The sequence below is a fragment of the Theropithecus gelada genome, chromosome 8 (genome assembly GCF_003255815.1).
Source record: "Theropithecus gelada isolate Dixy chromosome 8, Tgel_1.0, whole genome shotgun sequence".
Classification (NCBI taxonomy): Eukaryota; Metazoa; Chordata; class Mammalia; order Primates; family Cercopithecidae; genus Theropithecus; species Theropithecus gelada.
The window spans coordinates 72,533,449-72,560,991 of NC_037676.1; the positions used below are offsets into that span (position 1 = coordinate 72,533,449).

A 27,543-nucleotide genomic window follows, 5' to 3' on the forward strand; every position below is an offset into this window, starting at 1 on the left:
GAGAGAGGGGAGAGGGGAGAGGGGAGAGGGGAGAGGGGAGAGGGGAGAGGGGAGAGGGAGAGAGAATTATCTCAACACAATAAAACCACATACTAGAAAAAGAACAGATGGCCCAGGGAGCAGGGAAGTAGAAACTATACAGGGAGAAAAGATTAGACTCAAGTTTGTATCAAGAATAAAGGACCCTCAAGGTAGGCTTTACATTTACATGCTCAATAAAACCAGACCTGCTCTACACTTTCCATCTGATGTAGCTACAAATGACTACCTATAAAAAGGACACGGTCTTATAATATCCTTATATTCATGATAGCTTTTGAGAGCCTCATGCTTAACCATGTTTTATACTTCTTCAACTAGAGGTATTCTTCAAATAGAAAATATACCAGATACAATTTATTAGGTTCTAGTAAGAAAATTAAAAATCAACAAGAATTTACTTAGACTCCTGTATATATCCAAGTGTTATGAGTTCCTATCATTTAGCAGATAAATTTACTGTCTAGCTGAACAAGGTTTAGAACACAGCATTCACCATTAAATGCCCACATACTTCAGCTGAGATTATAACCAAGAGTCATTTTCCTACCTTTTAGCACTTGAGTCCCATTAACCAAGATTCCCCTTATTTCTGTGTTTCATTTCTAACTACTCCTGTTGTGATGATCTAAAATAGATGGCAGGTTGTAGCCTTCATAGCAAGGTACGCACATGGCCAAGAACACTGAGAGACAGACAGCCATGGGCACAGTGCCCACTGCCCTTCCTGCACTGTATGCCTACTACATTATTGTACATTTGTTGATACACTGCTTTGTAATCCCATTCATGTAACTTAATGTTTGTCATTTCTCTTACTACACTGTAAGATGTGGGTAGGACTATATATATTGCTTCTGTATACCTAAAACATGCCTACTTTACTGCATGCACTATCATTGCTCAGAAATGAGTATAGACTAAATTGAAAAATGCTAGCAGTTGGATGGGGAATGAAAACCAAATCAGGGCTTTCATGTAATCAAGAAGTTCCATTTGTATCACTAGAGGAGGCTCTATGTCATACCAGAAAGAGATTTTTGGAAATATATAGTTTCAGGTTCAAATTCCAGAATTTGCATAAATACTTGCTGTTCATTTGAACTGGAGTTACTACGGGGAAATGACTCTTGGATTCCACAGCATTCTGCTGCATTATAATGGTCTGGCCATGCCATCATTCCACAAAATGGTTTAGCAATTTGCTACAATATTTTTTTTTTGAAGGAGAGTAATCTGTCCACATACGAAAGATTTTAGAAAAACATTTTCATTATTTAAGATGATTAATAAAAACTGTAAGTATCCAGTATAGGCTAATAGAGTTCTTTATAACTTAAAATAACCTACACATTTTTAAAAGACAATTTGCCTCCACATTTTTTCAAGATAAAAATTTAAACATATATATTTTGCCACGATTTTATATGTAATGGCTACATTTAAAAAGGATCAGAGAATAAGAAAAGACTGATAAGAATATATTGGCAAGTGACTGTATATTATATTTACAGTCAGTTTTCAATCCAATTGATATATCTCAGTGGTTCTCAACCAGAGGTGATCTGACCCCTAAGGCACATTTGGCAATATGTGGAGACCTAACAATATGACTTAATTCATCTCTCTGAACCTTACTGTTTTCAGCTACAAAATGGGGTAAGTTCTCTCTCCCAAGCTAGTAGTAAGAATTTGATGAAATAAAATGCATATTATGACTAGCAGAATGTAGGTATGCAAGAAAAGTTTCCTTCTTAAATTTGCACCTCTTTATATTCTAATGTATAAAAAATATTTCCAGGCTGGGTACAGTGGCTCATGCTTGTAATCTCAGTGCTTTGGGGGGCTGAAGTGGGAGGATCACTTGAGCCCAGGAGTTCAAGGTCAGCCTCGGCAACATAACAAGACCTCTCTCTACAAAAAAATAAAAAAATTAGCTGGGCATATTGGTACAACCCTGTAGTCGTAGATACTCAACAGACTTGAGGGAGGAGGATCACCTCTGCTCAGGAGTTCAAGGTTGCAGTGATGGTGCCACTGCACTCCAGTCTGGTGACAGAGCAAGAAAAAGGAAAAGGAAAAGGAAACAAACTTTTCAAGAGACTTAACTGTGAGTTACAATATAAATACTCAAAGTTAAAATTTTAAAGGTGAATTTAACCAGTGATTTAAGAAACAGCATGAATTGCTCAAACACTAAAAACATATTTCACAGTATTAATTAAATTATAACTTTACTATATATGCTTAGAAACTGCTTTAAAAGACAAGAGAAAAAGAAAACAGCAGTTGTGAATAAAGTAAATTCTAGGTAGTAAGCAATTAAAATCTCTTTTTGTGTTCATGGTAAATACTGTTAATTATATCACAGATACTCATAAGCAACCAAAAACCCTGTGTACTGATTATAAAGAGCAGCTATAATTTCCCCTATATATATTTAAAACAAAACAAAACCTGGGGAAATCTGAGAGAAAGGATGGACTATTTTTTTTAAACATTTTATAAAATATAAAGGCCATGTCTGTTAAGGTATGATAATCTGACATATAGTGAAAATGAAACAAAAACCGTCCAATATAAATTAAGGGTTTTTTGGCCAGGTGTGGTGGCTCATGCTTGTAAACCCAGCAGTTAGCGAGGCAGAGGTGGGCAGATCACTTGAGACCAGGAGTTAGAGACCAGCCTGGCCAAGATGGTGAAATCCTGTCTCTACAAAAAAATACAAAAATTAGCTGGATGTTGTGGTATACACCTGTAATCTCAGCTAATGAGGACACTGAGGCAGGAGGATCAATCTAGCTTGGGAGGTCGAGGCTGCAGTGAGCTGTGATTGTACCACTGCACTCCAGCCTGGGTGAAAGAGTAAGATCCTGTCTCAAAAATATATATATCAATTAATTAATTAAGTTTTTAAAAGTAATTGAAAGGATTTGCCAGTCACTCTTAGAATGTAGTATTTTCTCTTTTTAAAAATTTTTTTTCACTGCTGGAACAAAAGAATGTACTCTTTTCTAAATAAAAGCTGAAATTTGCTTTTGAATTGAAAATGTTCTTCACTTTGCGTAAAAAGGTCCTATATAGGCTTCTGATTATGGGAATTCTAAATTACTTTTTAAGAATTTTTTTATTGAGTAAAACTTGTGAAGTTCTTTATAAACAGAGGAATCAAAGAGAGTGGGGCTGGGCCCCCTTTTCTGTCTTTCAAAACAAAATAACCATGTTAATAGAAAAGCTAAACACACATCCTGTTGAAAGCATTATCTGTGTAACTTCATTTGAAGCCAACAAACAGCATAATATCATTTCTGTGACCTGCATTTTCTTTTATTAATGGCAGATTATCATGTCTGATATAATAGGCAATTTATTGACTTCATGGACTTTAGTAGCTAGTACACAATGATATGAGCCTGCAGACCCTCATAGTAGAGAAAATGGCATACACAGCATTAAGCCTTGTCATAGCCTTACCTATAATGACAAAGTCAGCTTGAAACTTTATTTTGAAAATTACTAGTTAATTCTTTTTTGGCTTTCTTGGTCTTTTGCTTGTTTGTTTTAAGAGAACCAAGTTTCACAAGCCAAAAACTGCAAATGCCAGATTGGGTTGGATTTCCAATTTGGCCTCTAACTGGCTAATTAAATTAGGTGCAAATCACTGCACAAGTCATTTAACTTCTCAGTGCCTTTTTCTTCCCATCTTTAAAATAGGATCATAATAGCAGCTACATCATAGGTTTGAGGATTATGTGAATTACTATGAGAAAGTCTTAGAACACTACTTGGCACATGATAAGCACAATAGGCATGCTAGCTATTCTAAATGATCTTTCAGTTCCAAGAATTTTTTATTCACTATGATGTGAAAGAGGGTTTTTTTTTTTTTTTTTTTTTTTTTCATTTTAAAAATATGGAGGAAATAGGCCAGTGTGTGGCTCATGCCTGTAATCGCAGGGCACTTTGGGAGGCCGAGGCGGGCGGATCCCGAGGTCAGGAATTCAAGACCAGTCTGGCCAACACGGCGAAACCCATCTCTACTGAAAATACAAAAAAAAAAAATTAGCTGGTATGGTGCTGCACACCTGTAGTCACAGCTACTCAGGGAGGCTGAGGCAGGAGAATCGCTTGAACCCAGAAGACAGAGGTCGCAGCGAGCAGAGATTGCACCACTGCACTCCAGTCTGGGCAACAGAGCGAAACCCTGTCTCACAAAAAAAAAAAGAGGAGGAGGAAATAAATTAGAATATTGGAAACAGATAAACACAGGGCACACACATTATGGTTTAAAGCAATATGCTCTTGCATTTAGGATATGTTAAAAATACATTTAAAAGATAACAGCAATATTTTACAAAAGGCTATCATTTCCTATTTCCAAAAGACACTTTAAAGAGGAAGTTTGAACCAGACTTTGATATGTAATATGTTAGTGCACAAGTGCAAATAGTTTATGTGTCAGACAATAAAGATTTTATGAAATTTTGTGAACATTTTGAAGCAGCAGCAACAATTAAACATCTAACCTCTGTATTAGAGAAAAAATTTAACTGTCCCAAAGTATCTAGTTACAAAAAAAATCTAAATTCTACTCGGTTAACAAAACAAAATCTGCTGTTGTATACTAATAAGATTCATCAAACCAAACTAATTTGTCCAACAGATGTTTAAGTCAAAGAATTGTACATTTCTATTCTATTCAAATATAATAGCGTAAGTAATCATGATACCGTCTTCAAAACACATGAGTTCAAAACTATCTTCTATTTTTATACTCTGTCTTATAACCCAGGAAACAGAAGTGTTTTCTGGACTGTAATAAAACCGCCACTTAAAAGGAAGAATTAGTAAGCTAGATCAAATAGCCTTTTTAATGACAAAGAACTGAAAAGCTGAGAGATCAACTGTTTTCACTGGCCACTACTCTCTATACTCTAGAATAAGCCACCAATTCAATAATTATGACACAGCTGTTCCTTTTAAAGATAGTCTTTTATAGTCTAGGTAGAGATTTTTAGAAGTCTCAGTACTCAAATACAACACTGGTAGGTGTCTTAAAAGTTTCCCCATTCATCCTTCCACTGAAACTCTGGCCGATCATATGCTTGCTTTCCCAGTTCTTTTCACTTCTCAGGGAAACATGATAAAACCATGCTAGGGTTTTGTCATACTGATAGTTAACAAATTTCCAGACCATTAGGTTGACACTAATGTGTGACTTCTGCTTGTGAAATTTATGTAACTGGCACCAAAAAGGCCAAAACTGTTGGTTTAAAAAAAGGAAGTCCTTAATTCTACTTTCTAAAAAGTAGTGAAAACAAACAATTCTATACACAATGGCACCACAAAAGCAACCTTGCATGGAAGCAGGCAGTTAAGAGATCCTCCAAAATTGGACTACATTGATTTAAACTGCTGACTCCCTACTTGGCCGTTATTAAGTGCTACGTACATCTTTTTTTTTTTTTAAGAGACTGGATCTTGCTGTGTTGCCCAAGCTGGGGTGCAGTAGCTATTCACAGGTAATCAGGACACGCTACAGCCTCCAACTCCTGGGCTCAAGCAATCCTCCTGCTTCAAGGCTCCTGAGTAGCTGGGATTACAGCACATGCCACTGTGCTCAGCTAAATGCTACCCTACACACACTTCTTACTCTCTCTTTACTCTTTGTAGATGAGAAGGCAAAATGTAACGGTGCCTAGGCCAAAAAACACATTTCCATTGATTATAGACATCCATGAATCATTCATGAAATAGCACACAAGGCTTAGACAACCTAACGCATGGAATTAAGATAAAAACCACAATTTGCAAAGCTTACTGTTAATTTCTCTGGTTTTCTCCCATTATACTGAGTCTCAAGCTAGCAATACCAGTCAAAATAAATAGAAATACCTATATCCTAATGCTAAAGAATCACAGTAAAATAGAAAAAACTTAATTGCATGGATATGGATTTTATAAATAAATGCTTAATTTAGACCCTTGTATCTAGATGTTATAAATGGTTCAAAATAACATATATGAATTTCAGCTTCAACAACAACAACAACAACTATAAGGTGTTTAATGGAAAGAGCCTGATTTTACTTGCTATTTTATATTTAAGGGGATTCTGGCAAAGCTGGCTGACTCAAATTCAGCACCTGCCTAGAAAATAACACACATCTGGCATTTGCCTTCCAAAGTGAAAGTGAACAGCCTAGCTAAAAATCCTAACTGACCCAAATCTAATGTGAAGTATTTCAAGTGTTACTGTGGTGGCATTTATGTGAAATTCTACTTGTCACAGACCTTCTCCCTGAAGCTAACAACTCTACCATCCAGATAAGTGGAATATACAAGTTTGAATTGAACTCTAAGGACCAACAACAAAAACAACAAACAGAATATGCATTTTATTAACAATCTATTAAACCACTTATCCCACTCCTATGCATAAATCTCTCCTGCTTTCCAGTACAGAAAGCATAGCTGAGAAATTATGGCCCACCCTAACTTACTCAGAATATTCTGACACCAGTCCTACCTCTTCAAAACATGCTAACTCAAAAGATTTACACAAGATATAGACTGGCAATACTTTTCATTTTAATTACTTTCAAAGAATACCAGCTATGCCAACAGAGATCACACTTAGAAATTTTCAATTTAAAAAAAGTTGCTCTCACAGTAAAGTGGCTCTAAGCTAAAACTCAATTCTCTTATACTCCAAGAAACAACATCTTTGTGCATTTTGAAAAAAAAATTACTGTCTATAATTCTAAATATATGATTTCTAACATCATTCTACTTGTCTGTCCACATGAAGACAGCAATGCCACCATGCAGAATGAAGATTGCCTGGACTGTGATTCGTTCAACATCACTAAGCAAGACACACCTACCTCAAGAGGTGTGTCCTTCCTAAGAGCACACTCTGAAAGCTCTGTTAACTGTATATAATAAACAAAACATTTACTAATGATAGCATTTTGTTGTTGTTGCTATTGCCTTAACCTCTATTCACATGGACAGATTAAGACTTTGAATAGGGAGATATATAATTCAGAAATCAGTGCCCTGTTTTTTGTTTGTTTGTTTTTGAGAGGGAGTCTTGCTCTGTCGCCAGGATGGAGTGCAGTGGCCAGGCTGTAGGGTGGTGGCGTGATCTTGGCTCACTGCAACCTCTACCTCCTGGGTTCAAGTGATTCTCCTGCCTCAGCCTCCCAAGTAGCTGGGACTACAGGCATGTGCCACCACGCCCAGCTAATTTTTGTATTTTTAGTAGAGACAGGGTTTCACCATGTTGTTCAGGATGGTCCTGATCTCTTGACCTCGTGATCTGCCGCCTCGGCCTCCCAAAGAGCTGGGATTACAGGCATGTGACACTGCACCGGGCCCTGAGGCAGGAGAATTGCCTGAACCCAGGAGGTGGAGGCTGCAGTGAGCTGTGAGCTTGCCACTGCACTCCAGCTTGGGCAACAGAGAGAGACTCCGTCTCAGAAAACAGAATGAGAAAACCTAAACGCAATGTAAAAACATCGAACAAGGAAACATGGAGTTAAACCTGCATAGACAGATAATCCTTTTCCAATTTAATAATTTTTGGTAACCATTCTTTGTATTTCCTATAGCACTTACCATAGGCTAGGGATGGCCTAAGGGTAAAAGGAAGTCAGGAAGAGAGAAAAGAGAGCTAATGGTGCTGAATGAATTTAGTTTAGCAAGGAAAACTAAGCTAATTGGTTCACACTAATGTATGCACAGAAAAGGAAGAAAACAAGAAGAAAAGAGTAAACAGACCTGTCAGACAAACAGTTTCTAACTGCTGGCTTTGTGTCAACAACACCCAACAGAAGTTCATTTCAACGTGAGCCTACACCATCCTGAGTTCAGTAGTCCGTTCTGTGTATTAAGTGCAGAGGAATCTGGCCTGTGAGACCAGGATTGTGATTCTACTCTGAATAGTTAAATGACTGAGGGCATTTTGTTAACTGTTAATTTTTTTTTTTTTTAATTTTACAGATCAGTGCCTACCATGCTGACTTTTGCAGAAAATACCACAAAAATAGTGATATAAATAAATATGGGCAGATTTTGTCTAAAGCAAAAGATAGGTATTTCAGTATTCTCAATTTTAGTTTAGATTAATACTGATTTTCCGCAGATAGAGCCCAAAGCCTGATATCGGTACCTCAAATCAAAGTGCCCTTCTTCATAGATATATATACATCCAGTTAAAGCAGACATCTAATCACAAATCTTCTCACATCTATGAACAAAGGAGGGATTAAAAACTCCAACAAATACTCATTTGAAATGTATTTCAACCATGTCATATCCAATATGGTCAAAGTTTCTCTTGGGCCTTGATATGCTTAATTTTTAGTATATAGCACTTAGTACACAACAACAAAGTAAACTGGCACTACATGAAGTATATATTGTGTTTCATTGTACAGTGGAGAACTTCTCCCTCATGTTGGTATTTAAGAGTTGGGCTGTACTTAGCATGTGTGAACAATTCACCAACCCATCCTCACCCTATCCACCCATCCCAAATCTTCCAACAGAGAAAACTTATAAATAAATCCAAGGTCTATATAAATCTACAGTGAGTTCAACCCTCCCTAGTGAAAGGAAAATTACATTTCAAAGCTATATTGCCAAATGGATTTATATAACTCTTGCTCCTGTTGTGATTATCAATGCCAAGTAAATTTTATTGGCTAACTTTAAAAATACTTAAAATGTGAGACTAGAATGGAAATACTGACCTAGCTGTACATTAAAAATCATAGTTCAGTCTGTTCAATAAGTTTTGTCTTTTTAACTCAAACTACAGAATTCCATTTTTCATATACGCAAATCTGGAATTTGCATTTATACTCATAGATACAACTCTTTTGGAAAGTCTAAGAAAGTATATAAATAATTGTATTTTCAAATCAGTATCTAAATATGTGTATTCAACAAAGTTGTCCTTCAGAACACTTTGTCCACTTCATAAATTTAAGACTCAAAATATAAAAACTGGATTTTTACATAGTATGTTCTACTCAGCTTTGAAAATAAACTAAGTAAGAGAAGCTAAAGTTCTATCTGAACCAACTCCTGATATACTGTAAGGCTATACTAAACTTCATTTCTTCAATAGTTAAGGTATTTTTCTCAGAGATACAAATTATCAAACTTTTCAAGATAAAGGTTCTAAGTAATTCTACAGTCACTATATTTCAAACAATCTATTCTTTGCAAGAAAAGTGATTTATCCAATGAACCACAGATGCCACTTACAATCTAAAATTTCTAATATTGCATAGGAGAAAGAATGCTGATTCATACTAATAGCACATCATGTTTACAACAGAAAAAGGAATGCGAATAGCTGTCCCCCATGCCCCTACCCATAATTTGTGAGTATAAAATCAAAGTCTCAGAGTGGAACTTAAACAGTTTAGGTAGTCATTACATTTCAAATGAGTCGTCATGTTTTAGTCTGGAATAAGTGTTACAAGTTAAGGTCTCCTAATGAAATATAAGTGAAATAATCTTTGGTTTTTAAATTAATTTTGAAGTCTTCAAATATGAACATGATTATTTTCATGTACTGCAATTATTGTCACAAATATTCTTGTACTCGGGGGTATGCAGGCAGAAAATGGAGCTCAGTGGTTAAGGTCAAGGTCTTTGGAGTGGCAAACTGCCTCCAACTTGATATGACCTTGGAAAAGTCATTTAACCTCTCTGAGCTTCAACTTCCTTATCTGTTATTTTGAAGACAACCAAAAGGCACTTACATAATGCCTAGCATACAGTAAAAGAGCGATAAATAATAGTTGTTACTAGTATTATCAGTGGAATCTCTGCAAATTGCACTTGTAAAATAGATGTGAATCAGAAACAGCTGTATAGTTCCTAAAATTTTACTTTCAATAGTTCTTAAAGGTCGGACTTAATTCCTTCTATAAATGAAAAATTGTGATGGCAGGAGAGGCAAATGTCTGAAAAAGGTAAGAAAGAACAAAAAAACAAAACGAGACAAGAACCCAATAACAACTGACATATTGAAACACAAAGAAAACTGTCATGGCACAAGGAAATGAATTAAGTAGTCCACTTATAAAATTATGCCTACCACTACCTTTGATAATGAGTTCAAACACATCAATATATAGGGCAGGAAAACGACCAAAACATTTCCCCAATCTAGAAACAAAAAACGAAGTAAGTTACATTTTGTATTGAGCGGCAGGTAGTGGGAAAATATTAATTTATTTGGTTTGCAGAGCTATAAACTGGACAACTTTCAAATCTACTTTGCTCTCTATAAATATACCACAGAACACATCTAATATGTTAATATGATCCAGTATGGAGACAAGAAGCTGCCACGCTTCCTTCGGGTTTGTTCTTTACTTGACTGTAAGTACCTTCTGGAACAGTGACAAAATAAATGTGGAATTGGAAGAGTTATCTTCTTAATTCTACCCTGATTAAGCATATTTGGATATATAAAGTATCTAATACAGCTAATTTTTCATAACATATAAGAGCTATATACCTTAAGTTCACGGTATAAATTAATGTCATATCTAGAAATAAGCTTAAGAGTCTGGGCGTGGTGGCTCACGTCTATAATCCAAGCACTTTGGGAGGCTGAGGCAGGCAGATCACTTGAGGTCAGGTGCTCAAGACCAGCCTGGTCAACATGGTGAAACCCCGTCTCTATTAAAAATACAAAAACAATTAGTGGTGCATAGTGGTGGGCACCTGTAATCCCAGCTACTCATGAGACTGAGGCAGGAGAATCGCTTGAACCCACGAGGCGGAGGTTGCAGTGAGCCAAGATTGCACCACTGTACTCCAGCCTGGGTGAAAGAGCGAGATTCCATCTCAAAAAGAAAAAACGAAATAAGCTTAAGAAACTATTTCTATTTGTATTTACAAAGTTCAATGTCTCTGAATATGAATATATTCTTAATGTTTATTACCCAATAATTACTTTAACAAATGTTTATTTAGTCTTTACTGTATACCAGGCACCATCCTAAGGGTTAGGGATGCCGTTTTGAACAAGATAGAAATGGTCCTGATGTTCACAAAGCAAGTAGGGAAAGTTGTAAAGAATAAATAAAAATATATCACATGATCATAAATATTATGATAAAAATCAATTACAGCTGTGTGATATGGAGTGCTTGAGAAGCTATTTTACACAGGTTGGACAAGAAAGTTCGGCTCATTGCATTTTATAATATCTACCCCTGTAAGTGAGATTTGCTGCTAAAATCTGTAGTAACTTTCCTTTTCTCTTCTATGCTAGTTTGCTAAGAAATGAGAAATACTACCACTCAAATTTTTACACATAAAAATAAATATAAACATTATGTCAAGCTATGAAATTAGAATAAATTGTAATCAACTCATTCAATAGGTATAATGTAAACTCATCCCAAATAGATATAGTAACCACTGATAAACAGATATGAGCATTTTACCTTTAAATGTTATTTCCAATACATTTGTAAGGAACTTTCATAATAAAAATGAAATACAGACAAACATACAGTTTATTTTTATTTATAATCATCTTATTTACATATTACTTTCCTAAACTACATATAGAATTTAAAAATATTTTAATTAAATATCAAAATATCCAATATGAAGAATTCAACGTTAACTCACCTGTGCCTGTAAACAGTGCAGAAGATCTATAAGTGTGTAGCCAAATCCAAGAGAAATCTGTAATATAAACAAACAAATAAACATGAATAAAATCTGCAGAATCCTGTTGGATTCCTTAGAGCAGATGTGATTTTTATAACTGATTTTCAAGTAATACTTGTTAATTGCCATCAATACACAAGTAATATTCATTAATAACATCTCTTATTAAATTGCATGGTAAATCAAGAAGTAGACTTGCTGCATTACTTTTATTTGTACAAGATAATGTAAAATATATAAGGCTACATTTCATTGTAAAGTGCCTACAACTTCTCAGTTGCCAGCCTTATTCTTTAACTGCTTGTCTAACCACCAGCCTTCCCTATGAGACAAAAAGCTGAGTAAAAGCAGGAGGCCCTAGTGACCTACTCCCACGCTGCATTCCTAGGGCCATGCCCAGCACACTCTAACAGGCAGAAAATGTGTGCTGAATAAATAAATAAAGTTCACATATTAATCTTAATTTACCATGATTTACAGTTTACCTATATGGAACCAAAAGGCCTGAATGACTAAATAATTTGTTATCTCAAGAAATATCTTTTTTTCCTCCTTCAGAGACAAAAGTTTTGTTCTGTCACCCAGGCTGGAATGCAGTGGCACTATCACAGCTCACTGCAACCTCAAACTCCTGGGATCAAGTGATCCTCCCGCCCCGACCTCCCAAGTAGCTAGGACTACAGGCATATGCCACCACACCCAGCTAAATTTTTATTTTTTGTAGTGGTAGGGTCTTGCTAAGTTGCCTGGGCTGGTCTCGAACTCCCAGTCTCAAGTGACCTTCCTGCCTTGGCCTCTCAAAATGCCAGGATTACAGGTGTGAACCACCATGCCCAGCCAAGGAAAGCCTTTTTGGCAGTAAAAATCATGTTATAATAACCAAGATAATTTGCAAGAGAAAAGAGAAAAAGAAAAGGAAGAACTGAATATTTTCAATAATGAGCGCAACTGTTTGCAAAGTTTCTTCAGAGTCTGTGTCTTTGCGAACAAAGTGCTTCACTGTAAACGAGCCTGCAGCTTTTCGTCTGATTCTTCCACTGCACTAATTAAGCTTGTTCCCAAGAAACAAAATGAGGAATATGAAAACAAGGGTATGTGCTTAAGGCATTTTATGTATATTAATATTTACTGCTTTTGTATATTTTATGGACTCAAGACAAGTGGCTTGATTGCTACTGGTAATGATACTGAAAATATCTCTTTTTAAGAATAATTTTTAAAAAACATTAAACACTACTAGATTTAATCAGCTCCAAGGAATCTTTTCACAACTAAGCTACTAGATTTTTCTTCCTTCAGATGACATCCATCAGTAAGAATTTACAATTCGGATTATCAAAACTTAAAGCACTACTAATTCCTTTAAGAGCCCTTTACTCATTAAAACAGTAAATAGAATCCAATAGCACAAACAAGTTAACATCAATTTAATATTAAAATTACTATTTTTCTTGGACACTAGAAACATCTGATTTCATAATCTAAGAGGTCTACAGGGCAGAGAAACAGAAAAAGATGGCATTTTGATTTTTACCAAGACCTGGCCAGTCTTGAGCTCATCATATATAATGAAATGCAGCTAGTGTATTAGTCAGAGATACTTCATGAAAAACAAACAAAAAGAATCTATATGCAAATAAGAAGTTATCACAGTAAATAAACTGAATGGATTCTACTCATGTGGCAGTCAGTGAATAGTGTGCAATAAACTTATGTAATAGGAGTCATCAATTCTTTCTAGCACTATTGGGATAAATGCATTCATTATGCTGGCCTACTTAAGCCCATTATAATTCTATACCAACAACTAATTTGCTCAAGGACATCATATTATGCAACAATCATGAGCTGAAACTTGTGATATTAGTAGGAATGAGATTAAATGATTACTGTTGGCTCTATACTATTCAGTAAACTTTTATTAATAAGCTACTATAACATGACGCAAAAGTGTCAATGCACCCATGCTAAAGAAAGATGTTGGCCAGGCGCAGTGGCTCACACGTGTAATCCCAGCACTTTGGGAGGCTGAGGTGGGAGGATCATGAGGTCAGGAGATCGAGACCACCCTGGCTAACACGGTGAAACTCTGTCCCTACTAAAATACTAAAAAATTAGCCAGGTGTGGTGGCGGGCGCCTGTAGTCCCAGCTACTCGGGAGGCTGAGGCAGGAGAATGGCGTGAACCCGGGAGGTGGAGCTTGCAGTGAGCCAAGATTGCGCCACTGCACTCCACCCTGGGCGACAGAGCGAGACTCCATCTCAAAAAAAAAAAAAAAGAAAAAGAAAAGAAAAAGAAAAAAAAAGAAAGATGTTTAGGAGATACAAAGATACTAAAATTTCCAAACATCCAGATACCTTGGTGTAACATTTCAAACAAAAGGAATAAAATACTTCCATAAAAACCGAATTACAAACTATTTTGTAAGTTACTAAGAGAAACTAGTTGTCATTTAAAGCAAAAATGCAGGTAATAAAAGCTCTGTTATAAAGAAGCATCTTGTTACTGGTCTGTCCTGAGAGTTTTCACAAAGCCCCTCTAAGAATGTGTTTCAAGGGAAGGAGTAGGGGTAATTTGGGGGATATCTGCAAAATAATTATCTGATAAAGGACACATACCTAGAATATATTACCATAAGGAGTTACATTATTTGATAAAAGGCATGTATCTAGAATATATAAAGATCTCTTAGAACTTAATAATAGGACAAATAATTCAATTATTTTTAAATGGGCAAAATATTTTGTAACTAACCATGAGACATACAATAAGGAAAAGTACATGAAAAAATACTCAACATCATTAGTTATTAGGAAAATGGAAATTGAAACCACAATGAAATATTCTACACAACCAGTAAAATTATCCAAAGTGTTGACAAGGATATGAAGAAATCAGAACCCCTTTAAATCCACTGCTGGGAGAAAATGCAATAGTACAGCCATTTGGGAACAAAGTTTGGAAGTTTCTCACTACACAATGCAATTTTATCCCTGATGTTTTCATTTCTCTTGGGGAAGAGATGTCCATACAAAGAGCTGAATGGAAATGTTCACAGCAGTTATTGTCCACAATAGCCAAAAATTGGAAAGAATACAAATATTTATCAAGGGATTTTCTTAAATGCTGTACATCCATACAATGGAATACCACTCAATAAAGGGGAATGAATTATCAATATGTGAACAACACAAATGAACCTCAAAAACATTATGCTAAATGAAAGAAGACTAACACAAATACAACATCTACTATATTGTATGATTCCATTTATTTGAAATTTCTAGAAAAAGTAAAGCCATAAAGACAGAAAGCAGGTTGACAGTTTCCAGTGTCAGGATATGGAAATGGAAACTGACTAAAAATGGACACAAGATAACTCTGTGGGGTGATAAAATTGTTCTAAAACTGAACTGTGTCCTAAAGAAAGATGAATAACAGACACAAGATATATATGACTGTAAAAATGTACTGAAACTCCTGCTTTAGTACACTTAAAATGGGTGCATTTTATGGTCTGCAAATTATACCTCAATTTTTAAAAAGCAAAAAGAAATTTAATGTTAAAAAATATTTTAGTGATTTTTCACAAATGCACCAGTGTATCCTTGCTCTTTCTTGTGTGATAGCTACAGTTTCCATGTGAGTAGGAGATCTAAGGGTAAAGGTAGTTCTAGCTGCATATGGTGGTGTGAACACCTGCCAAGTAGAGCATCAACTAGCAGGTGGAGTAACACCTCACTAGTCTGAGTCAAAAAATGAAGTCAGAACTGAATCTACACCACACATAAAAAGACAGCTGGCAGCATTAGAGCCGTGTAGGTTGATAGTAGGGCGTGGGGGAGAACTGGAGAAGATATGCTCAATATTTCATTTTATTTATTTTTTAAATGAATGGGTAGAAACAGACCCAGAGGAAGCAATGTAAACTGGGAAGAAAATGAAATGACAGCTGTAATACTGGCTAAAAGAACATTTTAATTTATAACTACTATAATAAGAGATGTGCCATATTTTTTTTGGCTTAACAACAATGTAACAATAGCATGAATAGCATTTATTGAATGCTTATTCTGTGAGAGCAGTGAGTGGAGAACTTTATGTGTGTTACCTAATTTAATCTTCATAACAATCCTATGAGGGTAGGCCCTGCTACTATCACGTCCACGTTATAGATACAGAAACCTAACTGGAGAGTAAAGAACTCTGTCTAAAGCCAGAGAGCTGATGCACTAGTAAAAGTTTGGGTTCTAACCCACAAGAGTCTGACTCTGGAGTTTATACACGATCTTACCCACTAGGCTGTTACAGAAGGTCACTGTTTTGATAATGCTATTTTTGCCAACTTTATTTGAAAAAGCAAATGGCAGAAATGTAACCAACCTGAAAACTGCCTTCTTGAGGTTTCTGGTATAGTACTAACAAGACCAGCAAAGGGTATTCCCTACATCCTGCACCTTTGGCAGACACTGTTAATAAATCTTGGCATTATTATTTTCTCAGCCCAAATGCAGGCCTCACAATTTTCTCAAAGTTGCTAACAATCAAAGGATAATAGAGCTAGTATGTAAATAAAGATATGTCTGTCGCAGGGCATGGTGGCTCACGCCTGTATTTCCAACCCTTTGGGAGGCTTGGGCAGGCATACCACTTGAGTCCAGGAGTTCGAATTCAGCCTGGGGCAACAAGGTGAAACCCTATCTCCAAAAAATACAAAAAAACTAGCTGGGCATGGTGGCGCACAGCTATAGTCTCAGATACTCATGAGGCTGGGATGGGAGGATCACCTGAGGCTATGGATGTCAAGGCTGCAGTGAGTCGTGATCGCGCCACTGCATTCCAGCCTAGGTGACAGAGTGAGCCCTTTCTCAAAAAAAAAAAGAAAAGAAAAGAAAGGTATGTTTGTCAATCCAAAACAACCAAGTCTTTTTTATGGACAACTGAAAACATGGAATAGGCTGTTGTAAAGAGATGACTAAACAAAAGGGCAGCCCGACAACTATCACACTTCATGTTTCGGGACAGCCAGCACCACCCTAATCAAGCCAGCCAGACAGATTGGCAGGAAAAAAGAGAATGCACGGGGAACAGAAGAAAAAGCTAAGGAAGGACTGCTCAAATTACTTAAGATTTTTCAATAGTTCCAGTCAAGCACATATGAATATATACCCATAGTGTACACCCATAATGTATGATTAATACAAAATTTATTTTTCCCTTTTGCTTAAAAGCACAAACTCTCAAACATAAAAAACACCTTTAAGGCCGGGCGCGGTGGCTCAAGCCTGTAATCCCAGCACTTTGGGAGGCCGAGACGGGCGGATCACGAGGTCAGGAGATCGAGACCATCCTGGCTAACACGGTGAAACCCCGTCTCTACTAAAAATACAAAAAAACTAGCCGGGCGAGGTGGCGGGCGCCTGTAGTCCCAGCTGCTTGGGAGGCTGAGGCAGGAGAATTGCGCGAACCCGGGAGGCGGAGCTTGTAGTGAGCGGAGATCCAGCCACTGCACTCCAGCCTGGGCGACAGAGCGAGACTCCGTCTCAAAAAAAAAAAAAAAAAAAAAAAAAAAAAAAAAAAAAAACACCTTTAAGTCACGTTTCATAGCATATAACCCCAAGAAGAAACAGTCATACTTTCAAGACTTACCTTTGAAAACTATTTCAGATTATTGAACATGATATTGTTAGTATACAAATATATTACATATATTTGTGATGCAAACATGTCCTAATATATAGCCTTCATATGAATTTTAATAAAATAGTAAAATTCCAAAGTTTCACGCAGAAGACTTAATAATATAAAGAATGAGGACCAGACATGCAAAGTAAAATTGTTCCCCAATAAGTTTGATGGTGCTAAAAATAAGCATCTAGACCTCAGAAGAATAATTTATAAATGAACTGATTAACTTCTATATATACTGCAGACAAGCTCATGATTTCTTTCTCTGTTTAAAAGACTATACCTCCACTGCAGACAATAACTCTTAACTAATGAAATGTTTAAAGGTAATTTTCATTTTTCCAAAGTCCTCTGTAAGGTCAACAGTATCACGGCAAAACTCCCTTAAAATAACATTTAGCCCTGATAACTTATGGGTAAACATTAACTAACCTCCTAATTATTCTTTCCAACTATTCATTTTGCCTATTAAGGTATACAAATTAATACAGAGAAATTTTTAGGTTAATAAAACCAGTGCTTAAAGTTAACTGAAAGTCAGTCATAAGATGTTCTTTTGTTATTTTAACTCAGTTTAATAAAAAGCTTCAGAAAGTACAATTAGTCATAAGTTAAACAAGTAGAGATTTAGATATACAATTGAATAAATTTTCATCCTTACTAAATGTAAAAAACTTCATAGGCCATAATTATAACAGATATATAGAAAAAATATATCAGTTTAAAAATTCTTAAGCTACAGTTACATACACATCCACAATTTACATGTATGACACAGTGAAAAATAATATATCCATCACACTCATGGATCTCATTATGCCCATTCCTTTCCATCTTGTCTCTTGCCTACCATGGTCAGAGGCAATAAAACTATTAAAAAAACAGCAATTCTCTAAAGACTAGTATTCTTGCCCAGAGATAGACCTAAAAAACCAATTAATCTTATATCTGTAGTTGAAAGAATGGTTAAGATTTCTTTGGCAGAAAATATAAAGAAAGGAGGGTGGCAGACTGGAACTAAGTCTTGAGGAATTTCTACAGGTAAAAACTATGTAGAAAAGGAATTGACCAAGGAAAATGAGAAGAAATTACCTAAAATACAAGAGGAAGACCAGCAAAGACAAGTATTATAAAATTCCAGAGGAGATAATTCCAAGGAGAGGGTGGTCAACATTGTTCAATGACACTGGGAATTAAGATTTCTACTTGATGTGGCAACCAGAAATTACTGGTGTCCTTTATAAGGATAGTTTCAATGGAGAGATAAAGATATAAATCAATCTAGAGAAGGCTGAAGTGTTGACATGTGAAAAGGAAATAAGGACTTGGATACAGCATGTACAAATGATTGTTGTCATTACCTTATACTAAAACTTATCTTCTCCTCTAGACGGTGAGCTGTTTGAGGGCAAGGATGAGGTTGCATCCATCTTTGGGTAAGACAATAACCTGCTGCTGGACTACTAATTTTTAAACAACTGCAGAAGTCCTAGGGCTTTTATTAGGGTGCTTTGCCAAAAAACTGACAATAGTCTTTAACAGAATTACAGGGGGAAAAAAAGGTAAGTTCTTGGGCAGAAATTAATCTTTCTTAAACAGAGGTAAAAGGCTCAGGGATAGTTCCCCACCAAGACAAGAGCATGCCACCCTAACAACTGATCCACTCCCACCTCAAATAAAAAGGCCCCAATACACCATAAGTAGAATTTTTATTGTTTTTCTGCCAATAGTGTGGATAATTTTTAGATTATAAACTCCCCTCAGAAATTCATCTTCTCCTTAGCTTGTTTCCCCTAATTACTGCTGCAATGACCACTCTGACACAACTGAGCCTAGAATCCTTCCTTTTATATCCCTTGGGTACAATACAGACGAGCCTATAAAACACTTCAAGACTCTGTATAATATACAGTCATGCAATACATAACAACATTTGTCAATGACACACTGCATATCCCATGGTGGTCCTGTAATATTATATCATATTTTTACTGCACCTTCTTTATATTTAGACATGTTTACATACACAAATATTTCCCATTGTGTTACAACTGCCCACGGTATTCAGTATAGTAACATGCTACACAGGTTTGTAGCCTAGAAACAATGGGTTTCATCAGATAGCCTAGATATGTAGCAGGCTAGACCATCTAGGTTTGTGTGAGTATACTCTTGCCTAATTATGCAATACTCAGAATGCATTTAGGTGATGCATGACTATATGCATAATTTTTTTTTTTTTTTTTAAAGACGAGTCTCGCACTGTCACCCAGGCTGGAGTGCAGTGACATGACTTCAGCTCACTGCTACCTCCGCCTCCCAGGTTCAAGCAATTCTCTGCTTCAGCCTTCTGAGTGGCTGGGATTACAGGCGCCCGCCACCACGCCTGGCTAATTTTTTTGTTGGTGTTTTTTTTTTTTTTTAAATAGAGATGGGATTTCATCATCTTGGCCAGGCTGTTCTTGAACTCCTGAGCTCATGATCCACCCGCCTTGGCCTCTCAAAGTGCTGGAATTACAGATGTGAGCAACTGCGCCTGGTGACTACATGCACAATATTTTAAGACCACGGGGTAAGAAAAGAAAGTGAACCAGAAGTAACTAGCTTTTTTTTTTTTTTTTTTGAGACAGGGTTTTGCTCTGTTGCTCAGGCTGGAGTGCTGTGGCACAATTACAGCTCACTGCAGCCTCGACCTCCTGGGCTCAGTTGATCTACCCACCTCGGCCTCCTGAGTAGCTAGGACTATAGGCATGCACCACCACACCTGGCTGATTTTCATATCTATTTATTCATACTTTTTTTTTTTTTTTTTTTGCAGAGACAGGGTTTTGCTATGTTGCTTAAGCTGGACTTGGAACTCCTGGCCTCAAGTGATCTTCCCACCTAGGCCTCCCAAAGTGCTGGTTTTACAGGCATGACCCACCATGCCCAGCCAACATTAACATTATATACATATATCTACAAAGTGCAGGGGCAGTCTTTAACCCCCTATACCTGAAGTACCCTCAAAGACAGCCTCAGAAGAACCAGCACAAACTTGCCACCAAAGGCACCCTTCCCCAAATGATGGTTACTGTCAATTCCCACCTCCTACAGAGAGGTCAAATCTATCAACAGAACATGACCGCATTAAGATAAAATCATTATTTCAACACAATAAAGAGAACATTAATTTTTTAAAATGCACACAAAGCATGTAGGAGGGCAGGAGAGGAGGTGTCTCCTTAAAAAGGAAGACAGTAAGGTAACACAATTTATCTAAAGTTGAAAAACTTACAACGGACCTGGATGTCAAACCTGGGACTGCCCGAGCACAGAACCTGTATTTTTACTGCTCTGCCTGCCTGCTAGGCAGCACCAACCCACCAAAACAAGGGATAGCAAGCACCAAATGAACAGTATTTTAAAAATAAAAACAGTTGAAAACAGCTCACAAGTGTGTATAACAGGTATTCATAGCCATAATGTTTTAATGAAACAAAAATAAGTTTATTTTCTGACTCAGATTATAATTATGTATTATGTGATTAAGTATGTCAATATTTTACAGAGTTGTAGAAAGAATGTAGTATTCCAAAAGCTAGCACCAGACTAAGAGAAAAGCTTTGCATCTCACTGTGCAGGACAGTGAAGAACTTACCTGTGGAGCAGTTAGTACCTAGCCACATTTTGTTTGTGTTTGTTTGTTTTTTGAGACGGAGTCTTGCTCTGTCACCCAGGCTGGAGTGCAGTGGCCAGATCTCAGCTCACTGCAAGCTCCTCCTCTCGGGTCCATGCCATTCTCCTGCCTCAGCCTCCCGAGTAGCTGAGACTACAGGCACCCGCCACCTCGCCCGGCTAGTTTTTTTTTTGTATTTTTTAGTAGAGACGGGGTTTCACTGTGTTAGCCAGGATGGTCTCGATCTCCTGACCTCGTGATCCACCTGTCTCGGCCTCCCAAAGTGCTGGGATTACAGGTTTGAGCCACCGTGCCCGGCCCTAGCCACATTTTAATCAACTTTCTGTATTTTACTGAGTCACCCCCCTCCCCAACCTCCATGGATCCAAATGTCACTCAGAAGAAATGTTATCAGAAAACAGATTGCATAAGAAATGTGCCCCTACTGTGTGGGACTATAGAGTTTGTCATCTTCCTAAAAAACTAAAAACGGGATTTTTCATTTTACTAGGTGCCTGGGTTCTAACAAAAACATTGAGGAATACTGGAGAAAACTGGATCCTATAGCAACACTACCATTTTGGGAAAAAATTGAGATCTAGCGCAAACTTAGAAATCAAGTTTCAACTACTGAGTTTCACAGATGGAAATCTAAGGCTCAAAGAGATTAGTACTTTTACTGATGCAGGACTTCTCCCAGTCATCATGACTAATGGAGTTTCTATGAACCCAGGAACAAATATATCATTAAAACTTGGGCTTCACTATCCTATCTTAACCAATTGCTATTCAACCTCCACGTCGTGGAAGGGCACTATGTACACAAAATGGTGTGAAAGGGCCTTCTGACTTAGTTGTGAAGCCAGAATTTATTGATAACATATCTAACGTACAAAACATAAATAAAACGGGATAATCTCGAGATGAGCATTCCAATACCCTAAGCATACAGAACAACAGGAGCTACCTTTTGTTATGAAATAGATGTCAGTTCCCCTGCTATAAATTTTACATGCTGGTCGGGCACAGTGGCTTATGTCTGTAATCCCAGCACTTCGGGAGGCTGAGGCAGGAGGATTACTGGGCTCAGGAATTTGAGACCAGCCTGTGAAACAAGGCGAAACACCGTCTCTACAAAAAATACAAAAATTAGCCAGGTGTGGTGGTGCGTGCCTGCAGTCCCAGCTACTTGAGGGGCTGAGGCTGGAGGATTACTTGAGCCTGGGAGGTTGAGGCTGCAGTGAGCTATGTTTGTGCAATCACACTCCAGCCTGGGTGACAGAGCAAGACCTCGTCTCTTAAAAATCCATTTTGCAGATGAGGAAACTAAAAAAGAAGTTAAGCAATTTACTCAAGTTAAAGCAAGAGGAAGAAATACCAACTGAATCCAGGTCATTCTGAATTCAAGGCCTCTGCTCTCCCAGGTTGCTGCTATCACCGCTTCCTCTGCCAGGCTCCCTTCTCTGCAATTCTTGCTCTACCCAACTCCTTATTCCCTCAAAGAAAAGGATTTGATATCAAGAAGATACTTTCTAACAGCCAGCCTTACACAGTCACAAGCACCAACTTAACAATGAGTTACCCAAAAAGGTTTCACTAACAAGATTATTCAGTTATTGGCTGTTGTACCTACATAAGCAAAGAAAACGGAAGAAATAATACAATATTGCAGGATAAAAGACAGTGAAGAAAAGAAATTTTAAGGCTGTGACAAAATGAGAACTTTACTTTACACAAGGAATTTCATTAAAAAAGAAAAGAAGACAATTCTGAAACCTAAGGTGGGAGACAGCTAGGAAAACAATCTATTGTGGCTAAATTTTTCTTCAAACTGGGGGTCCCAGAGACCAAGAATGTATATAAATATCCATAAAACATCCATGAAATTTTCTAATTTCATGCTTTCATTTTGATGAAAATCTGAAATTGCTGTTTAATTTTCCATTTGTGCTTACATTTGTGTTAAGATGAGTATTTTAATTTCTTTGAAGTCAAATCTTGAGACAGAAAGTTTTCTATGAATTCAGCAAAGAAAAATCATGTGGGGGATTTGAAACATCTTCACACAGCTACTAGCAGTACATGCTGAACTCAATGTAACCTGAGCTCAGCAGATTATACACAGCAATTTTGTTACAGCCAAACACCCTTGCATGGTAGTGCTAATTTAAATCTTATCGATTTGGTAGTTTTGTTTATATTTAGTTAGTAAATCTAATTTTGTTTTATAGGTCTTAAACTAAAATCTTCTGTATTGAAAAGGAATCTAGCAACATACTAAACTGGTGCTTTTCATAGGAGCCATTAACCAAGTTAACATTCCCAATTATTTACATAATAAATATGACCATAAAATGTAGATTTTAAGAATCATTCATGTACAGGTTTTGTTTATCAAAAATTTCACTGACAAATCAAAGGCCCTACCAGTGGTATCCAAAATGTGTCTCTAAACTGTAGCTAAAGAACAAAGTCTTTTAAAACTAAAAGAAAAAATGTAATGCTTTATTGTTCTATAAAGCTAAATTTCAGCAAATGTGAAGAATCTGCCTTTATTATAGATCATGAGCTTACTGTTTCATGGAGCTAAATTTTCGTTTTATTTCCTGAAATCGTGATGCTAGTAAGTGGTCATTTTCATTTTCATATAATGACTAGACAAAATTGAAATTATGGCACTCCTATGCCAGTTTTCTAGATTTGGGAAATCTTTTTAAATAGAAACATGAAATCATAATCTGGGTACCACTGGCCTACAAGTTATCTACCATGAAATGGGGTGTGTGTGTATATCTGTGAGTGTGTGTGTGTATATATATATATACGTGTGTGTGTACGTGTATATATATAACGTGTGTGTGTGTATATATATATAAAACATGTATATACACACACATACAAATAGATATAGATACACAGTTATAGGTATTCTCCTCTGGGAATTTCTATTCCATGGGGGAAATTCATTTGTAGCATGAACTACCAATCGGGAAATTCTTATTTCTATCAAAAGGAATCTAACACCCCTCTTTCTAGCCCATCTAGGACAAAGAGCACTCTAGGCAGTCAGGCCACAAACTACAGCATGGAGAGAAAAGAGGATCTATTACCATTGATATCTAAATACTTGGAAGTAGTTACTTTGCTAGACCTCCTAGAATAAACCACAGCCCAATAGCGTTAATAATAATAATGACAAGTAAGACATAAACAACAAAAACTCTGAACAGAAACTGTGAAAGATTAAAGACAGCAATAAACTCTTTGCTACACCTCTCATTGAGAACTGAAGTGTAACCGCCCTTCCCCTGAAGCTGAGGTTGCCTTAATGACTGGCTTGACCAAGAGAATATAGCAGCAGCAGTATTCTGGGACTTCTGAGCCTTGATGCTTCAGCCTGGGACTCCTGAAACCCTAGATCTTAGCATTCTGAGCTGCTACATATGTATGACTGCCTTGAGGCTGCCATACTATGAAGAAGCCCAAGCTGGCCATGTGGAAAAGCCATATGAAAAAAGAGAATTAAATGCCCAGCCAGGGCCCATCTATTATGGCCCCTGACAGTTCCTGGTCTTCCCAACTAAGACTCCAGATACAGAAGAGACAAGCCATCCCTATTGTGCCCTGTCCAAATTCCTAACCCAGAGAATTATGAGCTATATTAGTAATAAATTGTTTTAAACAACAGATCACCAGAACAAAAACAAATCACCTTTCATAAATAGTAATAAAGACTCTAAAAACAAAAAAAAAAAAGAAAGAAAGAAAAGAAACATCTCAGGCAGACAAGCTGGAAACCAGAATGACAATAAACACAAAAAAGGATTACGATGTTTAAGGATAAATAAAAATTCATTCACTCATTTACCCAACAAAGATTTATATACAAAGATTTATATATATATATTTATGTAAACAGGGATATATAAAAGCTCTGGGAATATAATGGTTTAAAAAAACGAAAAAAGTCCTACTTTCAAGGAACTTACAAGAAAACATTATGTACCATAGTGGTATTTTTCTATATACAGTACTTAATTTTTTTTTTTCCCCACAAAAATTGCTAGCTTTGGCCAAGTGCAGTGGCAAACACCTGTAATTCCAACAGTTTGCGAGGTCGACATGGGAGGATTGCTTGAACCTAGGAGTTCCAGACCAGCATGGGCAACATAGTGAGACACCATCTCTACCAAAAATAAACAAGAAGTTAGCTGAGTGTGGTGGTGCACATCTGTGGTCCCAGCTACTCAGGAGGCTGAGGCAGGAGGATCGTTTGAGCCCAGGAGATTGTGGCTGCAGTGAGCAGTGATCACGCCATTGCACTCCAGCATGGAGACAGAGCAAGACCCTGTCTCGAAAACAAACAACAACAACAAAAAACGAAACCAAACAAAAAATAGCTAGCTTTTTATGGACATAACTAACAATTCAGATCAAATCAAAACACAGGCCAGGTACTGTGGCTCACACCTGTAATCCAGCACTTTAGGAGGCCAAGGAGGGAGCACTGCTTGAGGCCAGGAGTTCGAGACCAGCAAGGCCAACATGGCAAAACTCCGTCTCTCCTAAAAATACAAAAATTAGCTGGGTATGGTGGCAGATGTAATCCCAGCTTCTTGGAAGGCTGAAGCACAAGAATTGCTTGAACCCAGGAGACAGAGGTTGCAGTGAGCCGAGATCACACCACTGCACTCTAGCCTGAGCGACAGAGCAAGACTGTCTCAAAAAAAACAAAAACAAAAACAAAAAACAAAAAACACCACCACCACCAATCTCATAGAGTGACCGAGAGTTTGAGTTCCTCTATGAGAAGGAAATGAAGATTGAATCAAAATCCCACAAAAAGTTATTTGTCGTTTGTAGTATTTAAACACACTTTAGTTAACTATAGTATATAATAAAATGTTTGGGTTCTGATTTCAGACCATAAATTCAAGGCATGCGTAACGAATTCTTTTTATTTTTTCTTCATAAAGTATCAGGTTAAAAAACCTTTTAAAGATACCCTTACAAATGTGCATAGTAGACCGTTTCTATTTTACTGTAGTCAAGATCCTAGGACCTAAAATGGGCAAAGCAAGTAAGGTCGGTAGTAAGTTGTTGTTTTAACAAGATTTATTTCTGTCTAGGTGTGCTACAATTCAAACAAACACACTCACCATTCCAGTGACTAAAATAATTTTTAACTGCTCCTTTTATTAAAGCATAGACAATTTAACCTTTCATATCATCCTCAGGGCTCTAAAATTATTCACACCTTTCTATTTGTAGCATTTCTCTATTCAAATTTTATACAATGCCAAAAAGAACGCAAATAGAGAAAATTATTCTACATGGTATTTTTAAATAAAATAAAATGTTTCATATCACACTGTAAAAGAACAAAGCCGTAAATAACTATGTTTATGGTCTCTTAGGCAAAAGACCATAGTATGTCTTAAAATCATTAGCAACTAGCACAATGTCTCTGTAACAGATTCTCAGCAAGTATCTGTTGACTGATAACACATTTATTTCCCAGTTATGTTTTTAAGTGTGGCCAAGAAAAATAAGCAATGCTATTTTTTATCCCAGTAATATTTGAGGCAAAGAAAAAAACGTTTTCAAAAGAGGTCACAAAGAAACACATCTGTCCTTTTCATTTTCTCTTGAAAATATTTTTAAAGGAATGGGGTGGGGGAAAGTGGTAACAAGTGCTATGTGCTCTAAATGTCAATATCGCACAGATGACAATGAAACAATAACAGAATTATAAACTAACGTATTTTCTTTTTTCTCATAATTTGTTTTAGCACATTACACAGTAATTTGTCAGAATTTCTTTTTAAAAATGTGATGCAAAAAAGAAAAAAATTATCATTGCTAAAAAGCAACTTATTAATTTTTTATCCAAAACACAGTATAAAAATCGTAACAGTGCACTGAACAAGAACATCATTAAGATCTTTAAAATAAGACTACTAACATTCCATTATAAAAAGTTGCAATATCTGGGAAGAAGATACTGAAGAATGTCTTACTTAACAGACAGCTCATTGTTCTCTTCTAGACTGGTCTAGAGACTGGCATGGCATCAGAACATGCGTCAGAAGACCTGGCCATCTTCCTGGATCTCCGTGAGACCCAAGGCCAATCACTTAACATTTCTAGTCCTCAGTTTCCTCAGTGACAAAAGGAGTGGCACAATTGTCGCCAAATCCTGTTTAGTTCTAAACAAATTCTACCATCCTCAAATAAAGAGCCATTAGTCTAAACAGGGTTTTAAGGCACTCACATCTTCCATTTGCTTAATTAAGGTACAATGATTTCCTTAATCTTGCACTAAACACTTTACAAGTTTCAAATGTCTAGAGATAGACTACTTATCTTATTTTATCTTTACAACAACTCTGTGAGGTATGTTGAGCCTATAATTTTCATGTGCATTAGGAAAATGCCAAAAG

The 27,543-nt window shown here is 36.7% G+C and overlaps 1 protein-coding gene across 6 annotated transcripts in view; it reads right to left on the bottom strand.

Moving 5' to 3' along the window:
• Positions 1-27,543, bottom strand: part of NCOA2 (nuclear receptor coactivator 2) — a 300,138-nt gene that overhangs the window by 174,741 nt on the left and 97,854 nt on the right. For all 6 annotated transcript variants that reach the window (XM_025393922.1, XM_025393923.1, XM_025393919.1 and 3 more), the window contains exon 2: positions 11,713-11,769. The gene's annotated coding sequence lies outside the window, so the exon portion shown is untranslated. The remainder of the gene's footprint in view (positions 1-11,712; positions 11,770-27,543) is intronic.